The following is an 11,434-nucleotide window of genomic DNA, read 5'->3' on the forward strand; positions in this document are numbered from 1 at the left end:
AGAATCTTATCTTTAACTAAGAGAGCATTTTATATCCAATATACTACAAACAATTTTGCGCCTCTAGTTCTTTTACATGTTTTAATCAGAAATGAATGATATAATTATTCTTTCTTATTAAACATTAAATAATTTCGTGATTTTGTGCGAGAATTGCACTTTGAAATATATCTTTTTTTTTAATTCTTTTCAAAATGTCAAAGTGGGAGCTTAGAATTCATAAATAATACGAGTGATGGTTACGATATGCAATTTAAAGGAAATTAACTTTTTGATCTTGTTTAGACATTCCATTTGATCCTAGGGTTATGTTCTATAAACATTCGTGCAATTGTTTCATTTGGGATTTTTTTTTCTTCATTTGATTTACGTTACCTGGCTTATGTTCTGCTACAAGATCAAGGGGAAATTATTATAGTTAATAATTTTGGTTATAGATCCAGAGGCCATGGTAGACTTTACTATGTCTGTTTCGGCTTTTACAGCTGAAAAGATGGCATGTTGGGTTGATGTGAATGGCATGCAGAAGTAAGAAGTAGGTCAACTGACGCGGGAGCTTACGGTTCAAAATTTCCACGGCATTGAAGCTGTTGGTACTGTAGCTGCTACAATGCCATGAGAATAGCTATTGTGGGAGAGGCGCCAAAATAACCCTTTTTTTTTTCTTGTGCTTTCTTGCTTATTATCCTTCATTTATTTTTAATATTTTCCTAGATATATGTTATATTAGAGTTTGAAAGGAAGTATTTTGGTGTGTTTTGCTGAGGACAACCCCTGTTGTCCGTTTTCTCCCTCCGAGGGTTGTATCTTTGAAATGTGTTGTACACCCGAGCACCAATCTTAAGATAATTTAAAGGTCAAAGTAAAAAGATAGATGACAGAAAAGTGTCAAAAATCAATTATGACTATAAAAAGGCACCATGAAGACATGTGACTCTCTTATTAAAGCGGGGACGATAAAAAGATACCATAAATACATGTAACTCTTTTATTAAAGTTGTACTATAAAAAGACACCATAAAGACTTATAACTCTTCTATTAAAGCAGTGTATTAATAAAAAGATAATAATAACTTGTAATTCCTCCATTAAAGTTGAGGCATGCATGCAATTTTAAACTTGGTCCCTCCTATAAATAGGAAGCTCATAGCATATAAAAGTGGGTTCATCTCTCTTGATTTTTCTCATGTTGGGAGAACTCTCTCCCCTTCTCAATGTAACAACTATTTTTTATATTTAAAATGGTCAAAGAGTCTGGAAAGATCCCAGTTTGTTTCTATGAGGCAAGTCTTTGCATGTTATTTTACTTATTTTCTCTTCTTTGTTTCTTTCTTTTTCTCTCTCACGATCCCTATTCCGATTCTTGGGCATGCCTCACAGAATAATTTGGATTCAACATCCTAAAAGGTGCGATGAGGATGGAGCATGCCACCACCAAGAAGAAAAGCGATACCAACGAGGAGAAATACATCTCAGAGACACTCCTAACAGAGAGCGCGTTAGATTTGGAGCCAGAAACGTCATTTCTATTGTCTTATTAGAGGTTTTGGCTTGGAGGTGAGTACCGCTAAACAGATTATCTGCTTCCAACGGTCAAAACAAGTCAATCGACTATACTTGCGCATCGCTTTAGCAACTCCGAGTCACTGACACTTTATTCAGCAAAAAAAAAGGTGTTATTTCACAACTTATCTTGTGCCATGACACAAATTTCTCTGACGTTGTCTTAGGTTCAATTGACACTCAAGGAACTCGGTTCCAAGTGAGCGAATAAGGCGTGAACAACAAAAAAGTCTCATTCAAGGTGCAAAAAAAAAAGGTCTCCCTTTCGGGGCGAGCAAACAGAAGATTTCTCTCGGGAGCAAGGAAAAAAAAGAAAATTTCTTTAAGGGACAAACAAAAAACTCATCTAGGGCAAACAAACAAAATACTACACTCCTGGGCCAAAAAAAAAAAAAACTTCCCTTTTGGGTGAGCAAACAAAATTCTCCCTTTTGGGATGAGCAAACAAAATTAGCAAAAAAAGACTCCCCTCTGGGTTGAGCAAATAAAAAACTCTCTTCCAGGGAGAGAAAAGAAAAAACTACTCTTATGTGCTAGCAAAAAAGACTCATCCGGGGCGAGCAAACAAAAAAATCCACTACAGAGAGCAAGCGAAAGACCCCCCTCAGGGTTGAGCAAAAAAAAAATGAAAAAAACTCTCCTATGGGGAAAGCAAACATAAAACTCCCCTTCAGGGCGAACAAAAAAAAAGTCTCCTCTGCGGAGAGCCAAAAAAAAAATCTTTCCGGGCCGAGCAAACAAAAGAATCTCCTTTGGGGCGAGCAAAGAAAAAACTCCCCTCTAAAACGAGCAAAAAAAAACCATATGAGGTGATCTAACAAAAGACTCCAAACGAAAAACTCTGGCATGAGCAAGCAATCAACAGCTTGACCCAGCAAATGGGATGGGTGAAAACTAAAACTTGAGCTAAATGATATCACAACTAGGAATTTTTCCAAGAGTCGGGTCGTCAGTCAACACAGACAACCAAATCAACGCAAGTAAATACTTCAACACAACATCAATCAAAGAGTCGATTCAAAAAAAAATATTTCTGAGCCTGTGAGATAGCGTAAGAGATGCTAAAAGAGTGTGCAGAGAGTGCCTAAATACGGATTATCATCTGTGATTCATGCAATCATGTTTTTTGCTTAAAATATTTTTTTTGTCCTTATCGCAGCTTTCGCTATCAAGGAACAAGAAAATCAGTAAACTTATTATGTTCACCAAAAAATAGACTTGACTAATGTCGGGACAATTCAAAAAAATCAGTGAACTTATTATATACACCAAAAAATGGACTAGACAAATATCGAGACAATTTAAAGGTCTAAATAAAAAGATAAAAGACGAAAAAGAGCCAAAAAACAATTATGGTCATAAAAAGACACCATAAAGACCCTTAACTCTCCTATTAACATGGAGACTATAAAAAGGCATCATAAATATATGCAACTTTATTATTAAAGTTGTTACTATAAAAAAACATCATAAAGGCTTGTAACTCTCATATTAAAGCGGCGTATTAATAAAAATTTTATAACTTATATTCCTCTATTAAAATTGAGGCAAACATATAATTTTAAGTCTGGTCCCTCTTTCTCCCATAAATACGAAGCTCATAACATATAAAAGGGGGGCTCTTCTCACTTGACTTTTTTCATGTAGAGAACTCTCTCCCTTTATCAATGTAACATTTTCTGATATATAAAAAATGTTGAAGAGTCTGAGAACATCCCTGTTCGCTCCTATGGGGCAAGTCTATGTGTGTTATTTTACTTCTTTTCTATTCTCTCTTTCTTTTTTACTCTCACGGTCCCTAGTAGTCCAATTCTTAAGCATGTCTCACAGGACAAATTTGAATTCAACATGTACATATTGCACTAACCATAAAAAAGAGTACAAAAAGGTACACAAAACAAGTCCTTAGATCTATGCAAAAGAGGCCCTATCATCACGAAAAATAACAAAAGCTCCGATGATTCAGGGACCGTATCAAAAGCAAAACTATGTATAAGAGCCCTTTGGGCATAAAAGTGGATAGTTCTATTGAGTTTCCTAGGAACAAAATGAAACAAAATTTGTCTAAAAGAAGTGAGAAAAGAAAAAGCTTGGAAGTGGTTTGGATTGTTCCTCCAACTGTGCTGCTCCATAGTTCGGCGCATCAAGTTAATAATATTAGCATTATCACCTTCAATGATAATACTTCGAGTCTTGATCATCCAAGGTTGGGATTGAGAGAATAGCCTCAAGCTCCACCATACCATTGTCCCAATTGTCGTTCCATAGCACAAAGAAGGTCCCCAGTTTCATTCCTCTAAACAACCCCATCACCGGCCATATAATTATGCCGCATGACATTATCAACATTCTCCCTCACCCAACCCGGAAGGGGGGCGGGGCACACCATAAGGAGGGAGAAGATAGTCGGGAAGACTGGCGAGCTCCCTAGTGCTCCAGAATTTAATACATATGATTGTTGGTGAGGGCCTCAAGCACATTGGCCGCCATAATAGTAGTAGCAGCAAACAACCTTCCATTTTTCTTGCCATTCCTAGCCCTCCAACATTCATGGATGGCATGACAATAAATACGAGCCAACGAGAAGAGAGCTTTATGAAGTGACACAAGCTGTTGAATCACCTCGTCAGAAGAGCTAAAGAAGGGAATACCAAGCCCCCAATTTCGAAGAAGCTGCAGCATTGCCTCTACCAATTTTCACTTAACTGCAATGTGGTCTCTATCTTCATCCTCCAGACAGCCCCAAGGACAATGTTGGTCCTCTCCAAGCCCATGGGTTGCTAGCCAGGCGTTTGTTGGGATGGCATTGAGCATGAGACGCCTCTAGAAAAATCTCTCCTGTGGGTGTAATCCCAGCTTACTTAGCCACCGAAAATTATTATCCAACTTAAGAAATTGGGTGAAAAAAACAAGGGAGGTAATTGTTCTTGAAAATTGTTGCACGAGCTCAAGTCGGTCCTCCAATTCATTGTTTCTCACATCCACCGAGAGGACATGCTCTAGAGTTGTGTTCTAAGGTTCCAAGTGGTGTTTCGACTGTATCTTGATTTCTTGGTGGTGAATATCTTCCCTACGTTTTCTCGCACCCCTCTCGCTTCGCTACCACACCTTCCTCCTTGCTACAACCGCCCCAACAACATTCTCGTTATTGTTTTCCCGTAGTTCCTTGTTGTCTAGCCATCCTTCTTGCTGTGGCAATTCCTAGACAGTCCTCTTTTGACTATCCTGTAGTCTCACGCCTGCTGCGCCACTACTATCATCATTCTCGCTCGCTATCACCACCACTACTATCGTCATTCCCGTTTGTTGTTCCAACCACTTGGCCAGCTGTTTCCTTCATTTCTGCTTTCTTCCATTGCCGCAACACCCCCCTTGTTGTTTTTCTGTTGTCTAGCTGCCCAAACAATCCACTGCTGCTTGGGTTGTCGCCAATTGTTGCCCTACTATTCCAGTTTGTGACACCCAAATATTGAGAAATCAGGTAAGTTTGGCATAATTGAAAAGTACCCCAAATTTTTCCTATCGCGAAATTTGATTGAAATAATTTTATTAAATTCTACGCATGAAATCGAACAATTTCATATAAAGCACCATGCATGAATAATGAATGGATTTTAAATAAAAAAAGGTTTGAAGTTATGTGTTTAATTAATTAAATTTAATCTTAATTACTTTAATTAGGGTTCGTTTGAGGCTATCCGAAGTAAGCTACAAATATGGGTACCTGCTGATATCGATTTGAGACGAGAAATTCTACATGAAGTTCGTCATTCAGGCTACACAGTTCATCCAAGCAGCACAAAAAATGTATAAGGATTTGAAGTTGGCATTCTGGTGGTCAGGTATAAAGAAAGATGTTGAATATGTATCTCAATTGTAAGCATGTCAGATGTTGAATATGTATCCACTAAATATGTCTGTCTGATTGCTACAATCATTGTCGATGCCTTAATAGAAATGAGAAGAAATTGCTATGAATTTTGTTATGTGGTTCCCTCAATCTAGAGAAGGGTGGGTCACAACAACATTTCGGTCATTACTGATAGGCTAACCAAGTTAGCTTACCTTTTACCTATCAGACAGACATATTCAGTGGAAAAGTTGGTCAGATTATATGTCAAAGAAATTATCATATTGAATGGTATTTGAAACGTTGTTGTTTCTGACAGAGATGGAAAATTCACGTTTATGTTGTAGAAAAACATTCAACAAGCTTTGGGTACACAAATTGTATTTCAGCACTGCATTTCATCCTCAAAGTGACGAACAATTAGAAAGAACAATTCAAGTATTTGAAGATCTATTAAGGCTTTGTGTTGTCGACTTTGGAGGTAATTGAGAAGATCATATTCCAAAGATTGAGTTTGCTTACAACAACCGTCATTAATGCAGTATCAAAATGGCTCCTTATGAAGCACTGTATGGCAGAAAGCGCAGAACTCCATTCAGTTGGGTCGAAGTGGGTGAACTTCAAATGTGAGGTCCTGAGTGTTGATGAAGCCACAGAGAAAATTAGGTTAATCAGAGAGATTAAAAGCTGCTCAGGATCGACAAAAGAAATATTATGACGCAAAGCACAAAACAATTGAATTTGAAGTTGGAAATTTTGTATTTTTGAAAATTAGGCCAATGAAAGTTACAACTAGATTTGGTCAAGGAAATAAGCTGAGTCTACGGTAGATTGGTCCTTTTGAAATTATAGAAACGATTGGTCCAATTGCCTACAGATTAGTGTTACCTTTAGCGTTACCTGCAGACATGTCAGATATATATGATGTATTTCACATTTCAATGTTGCGCAAATCAGTTTTAAATTCAAGAGCAGAGAATTCCACATGAAAATATTGAAGTACATAAAAATTTAACATATATTGAAGAATCTGAGAAGATTTTAACAATTGTTGTTAAGAGGCTCAGAAAAAGACAGTGTAAAAAAAAGATAAAGTGGAAGCACCTAAAAAGTATGCATGGGAAAAGAAGAATATATGCTACAAAAATATCGCTTCCTATTCCAGTAAAGTCAAGAAATTTTGAGGATGAAAGGTGAGAGCTGTAACACTCAAATTTTGAGAAATCAGGTGAGTTCATAATTGAAAAGTGCTCCAAATTTTTCGCTTCCAGAAATTTGATTGAAATAATTTTATTAAATTCTAAACATAAATTCGATCAATTCTATGTAAAGCACCATGCATGAATAATGAATGATTGGGAAATAAAAAAAAGGTTTGCAGTTATACATTATTTATTCTATTCACTCGGTCGATTAGAGCTTTTGTGAGCTTTGCAATTTCCTCCCTTCCCGACTTCTTTTGATTTCCTTCCCTCTCACGATTCCCCTCTCTGTCACGCTCTGTTGAAGTAGGCAAGACCTGCGACGCCTTGCTACAGTGCAAGGGGCGACCATAGTGAACAGGCAGACAAATCGAGCAGCGATCCTGAAGCCGCAACTACTATCTAGGGCTCCGGGGTAAATTTTTAAGCACGAATCCCTTTCTCTCACAATTTTAAGCATTCATTTCCTTTCTCATAGTTTTGTCTTAACGCTTACATCGTTTTTTGTGTATTTCTCATTTTCGGTAGTCGTCGGGGGCACCAATTGTGTCGGAAGTGTCATAATCGTTTTGAAGCTTCCGAAAGGGTTTTAGCATGAGTTGATAGAAGGGGAAGCTAAGTTGGAGGTGACAGGACGACGGTTAACTAGTTTTAGAAGGGCGATCTATATCGAACTGTCCTTTGGAGGTATGTTTTGGCATTTAATGCTTATTTTGGGTTAATTAATGTTAGTTGAATTTTATGAAACCTTATGTTGTATACAAGCTCCAGATTGTCTATACGAGGCAGCGAGCTCGAGATGAGCATGTTGAAACTCGTCGTAAGGTCATTCCGTTGAATCAGGTGAAATAATTGTGTGCTAATTTAAGAAAAAAATAATCTTCTATATGTTTGCATATGATTGCTAGTTGACACTGATGCATTTAAGAATTCAGGCTTATTCTAGATGAATACCTGCAAATAATTTATGAATGCAAGTTCACTTTTATTATGCTACATGTGATTCTATGTTATTTTGTGATTTAGATGATTATGCATATAACATTGATTGTTTATTTCAAGTATTCATTATGTTATGCTTCATGCTTAAGAGATATGAAATAATTGATTTCAAGAATTATGCTTTATGAAATGTTTAATGAATGTTGTACAACTATTATGTTTTAAGAAATGCTATAAATAATGTATGGGTAGATTATTACATGCAGGAATATATGAAATGAATGAAATTGCTACTGATTATGCTTATGATTTCATGCTTACAACTTAGATGTTACACTATAATCTTCTTATATTGCATGCTCTCTTTTCATATTTTCTAGTATGTCAGCATGTTATGATCGTATGTAGACATGTATAGTTTCATATGAGCTTACAAGTTACTTTATTTCCATATTTAAAATCTTATATTAGCCCTGATTATTTCTCTGAGCTTATTGTTTGCTCATTCTTCATTGTTGCCTTTCAGCTAGAGGCAATGAGCACAAGGGCGAGTAGCCAGGTGTGTCTTTGCAGTTTTTTTACGATAATTTTGGGAGCTTTGTACATAAGTTTTGGGTATATATTTTTATGGTTTTGGATTTAGCAGCTCTGTATAGTTTTCATATTTTGCATAATTTAATTTTCATGCTTCTGAATATGCAATTGAAATGTAATTTATCATGTATGTTGCGGCGATCCAGTTAGACTAATTCATCACTCACTGGGCACTGATTATAAAAGTCAGGACGAGTGATGGTGAGAGTTGGTCTAACCATATTGCCAACTTTTTCAACAAAAAGATTGACCCTACCGGGGGGGTTAGTTTGAGGTGTGACACAGTCACCCATAATCGCGTTGTTCCTCATCCAGAGCCTGAAAACCCCATCTTACCTTGTCGCTACCTTGTTTGCCCCTTTAACCATCACCACCATCATCTGGGATCTGCCCTAACATGAGTTTGTGTCATGTATTGTATTTTCTCTTTCAAGTGTGTTTGATTGTAACTTTCTATTTGCTTCCATTAATAATATTTGCTTTTCTAATATGATTAGGGTTAACTCCGATATCATTTGGTATCAGAGTTAACTTGATTATAATCTTATTCTGGAGTTTCTAATATCTGCCACACCCAAACCTATCTCCATCTAAAACTTTTCTTACCCATATGTCACCCTTACAAATCCTCTGTCTGCCTACCCACACCTGAAACCTAGTCATTTCGTTAATAACATGATCGCCAAAATCTTAATCGAGAGAGGAAATGACATAGTGTCGTTTATGAGAAGTCCACAAAGGGACAACCCGGAGATTACCTTGATTATAATCCTATCCTAGAGTTTCTAATACCCGCCACACCCAAACCTATCTCCACTTAAAATTTTTCTCACCCGATGTCACCCTTACAATGCCTCCGTCCACCTACCCACACCCGAAACCTAGTCATTTCGTTAATGACATGATCGTCGGAAGCCTGATCAAGAGGAAATGACATGGTGTCGTTTATGAGAAATCCACAGGCAACCCAGAGATTCTAGGGAGGATATGTAAAGGGAAACCCACCAACTAAAACTGAGGCTTACCACCTTAGAGATGAGGCAATTTGGTTGGGTCACTCGTAGCTACAACAATGATTTGTCAGATCGAAGGGATGGATTGAAATGCTTCCATCATGTGGATTTCAGGGATGAAAAACTGCTACCTTGAAGATGTGACCCAAAATATCCGAGAAGTCGGATTTTTATAAAAGTGGATTTATCATATTTTGACGGCCACATGGATCTGAACAAGGTCATCTAGTGGCTTTGGATTTTGGAATTTGTCTTCGAGTTTCAAGATGTCCCACCGGACAAAATGATGAGACTAGCCACCCACAAGTTGAAGAAGAGTGCATTATTTTGGTGACACGACTTAAAGTACCTATGGCAGCGAGAAGGAAAATAAAAAATTACTACCTAATTCAAAATGAAGCATGAGATGCAGCGTCAGTTCCTACTAACTTTATAAAAAGTGGATGGTCAGATCCCAACTTCAAAAGTGAAGAGACCACATCAACAGACGATCACCATAAGTTACAGGCAAAGTTCAACCTCATGATATTATAGCCTAGTTCAGAGTGGAAAACAGAGGGCACCAATCTGCATTCCCAAATGCATCCCAATCAGGAAGTGTTTTAAGTGCCACAGATTTGCATATTAAAGTAGATTGCACAACCAATGGTATGATATATTTCACTAAATAATGAGCTATTGAAGAAAAGAGCAATGACACAATAGACACTGAAGATAACTACATAAATTTAGTAAATTTGCGTTAGACAGATCAGATGCAAAACGATGGCAAACTTGACGATAATATGAGATTATTGGTTTTGTGCACGTATTTTTCCTCGAGTAAAACGAAGTTGGAAAATGTAAGGTACATCAAGTTTACATTGAAAAATTTCGATGTAAATATTTTGCGTTGGAATGTCGGCGTATTTGCGTCGTTTAATATTGAAGCTAAAAAACACCCACTTTGCAATGAAAAATCTAGACGTAAATAGTTTAAGTTGGATTTGCATCGTATTTATGTTGGTTATTATTGAAACTAAAAAATTGTCAAATTTGCTTCAAAGCATATCAAAGTTCGACGAAAAATAATTGTCATATGTGCGTCGGGATATTCGACACAAATCTGATGCAAATCCGACGTTAAATTATGACACAAAAAAGATAAAAGAACAACTAGATTTGTATAACTTGCACACAACAAAAAATATATATCACAACAACATAATTATTCATTATAACAACACAGAGTTTATAGCTCAAACAAATACCAACAGTGAAAAGTAACATAATGGAATAATTAATCCCAATTCTCAACAATAAAGTTCACATAAAAACCCATAATATAAGTTCAAAGAAATGCTTAAAATATAAAAAGAAAACATAAAAATCTCTAATCATTGTCTCCCTCCTCATCCTTAACTACAAAAGTCATTGGTCGTTTGCCCTCTAAAAGTTATCGGTCGCTTTCCTCGACGATCTGCTAAACTCTCCGTCATGCGTGCTATGGAATCCTCAAACCTATGCTAACCTTGGATAATTTGGTCACTGTCGGCCGTTTTTTTTTTCAACTTAACTTTCGTAGTTTGAAAAGGTGATGATTTTGGGATTTTGAAAATAATTTAAATATAAATATAACCTTTTTTTATTTTTTAAATGTAACATTTTAATTTTAAAATATGTAAGACCAAGCGGGTCTCACATTTTAAATAGTTTAGATGATTGAATATAATACTACAGGTAATACACTTATCCCGACGAATAAATATATCACTTGTAATGGGAATTCAATCACCTAGACTAAATAATTTGTGGCATCCGTTTTAGTCTGCGAAATATTTTATTTGCCGACAAGTTCCCCTATCTAACATAAAAATTAGATAGGGTTTATTTTATCTGGGTTCCTGGTTCCCTATAGAGGCAAGCCCCTATAGTTAATTACATCTTAAATGATCGAAATCACTTAAGATAACTCTCGATTAAGATCAGGTGGTTTGTTTTCAAGATTTCAAAGTTTAGGTTTTCACGATTGGACATGGGAAAATCAAATGGGAATGGCTCAAAATATGAACAATTATTTAAGGAATTCAAATGAAAGAAAAGTAGGGGATACCACAGATCCAGGAGAAACCCCGGAGATGTCCCAACTATCCTGATGTTCGGCTTTATGTCTTTGAAGTGATAATTATTTGATGTTTCAATCCTGCAAATTATTTAAGATTTAGGACTTATATTTGCACGACGTCAGACTGTGCAAATAGCCTAAAAGACAGGAGGATTTACACCGTACC

The 11,434-nt window shown here is 36.5% G+C and overlaps 1 protein-coding gene across 2 annotated transcripts in view; it reads left to right on the forward strand.

The window, feature by feature from the left end:
* LOC110030405 (DNA damage-inducible protein 1) overlaps window positions 1-11,434 on the forward strand; it is a 95,815-nt gene that overhangs the window by 54,895 nt on the left and 29,486 nt on the right. The gene's annotated exons all lie outside the window — the stretch shown is intronic.

The sequence above is a fragment of the Phalaenopsis equestris genome, unplaced genomic scaffold, assembly GCF_001263595.1.
Source record: "Phalaenopsis equestris unplaced genomic scaffold, ASM126359v1 Scaffold000715, whole genome shotgun sequence".
Classification (NCBI taxonomy): Eukaryota; Viridiplantae; Streptophyta; class Magnoliopsida; order Asparagales; family Orchidaceae; genus Phalaenopsis; species Phalaenopsis equestris.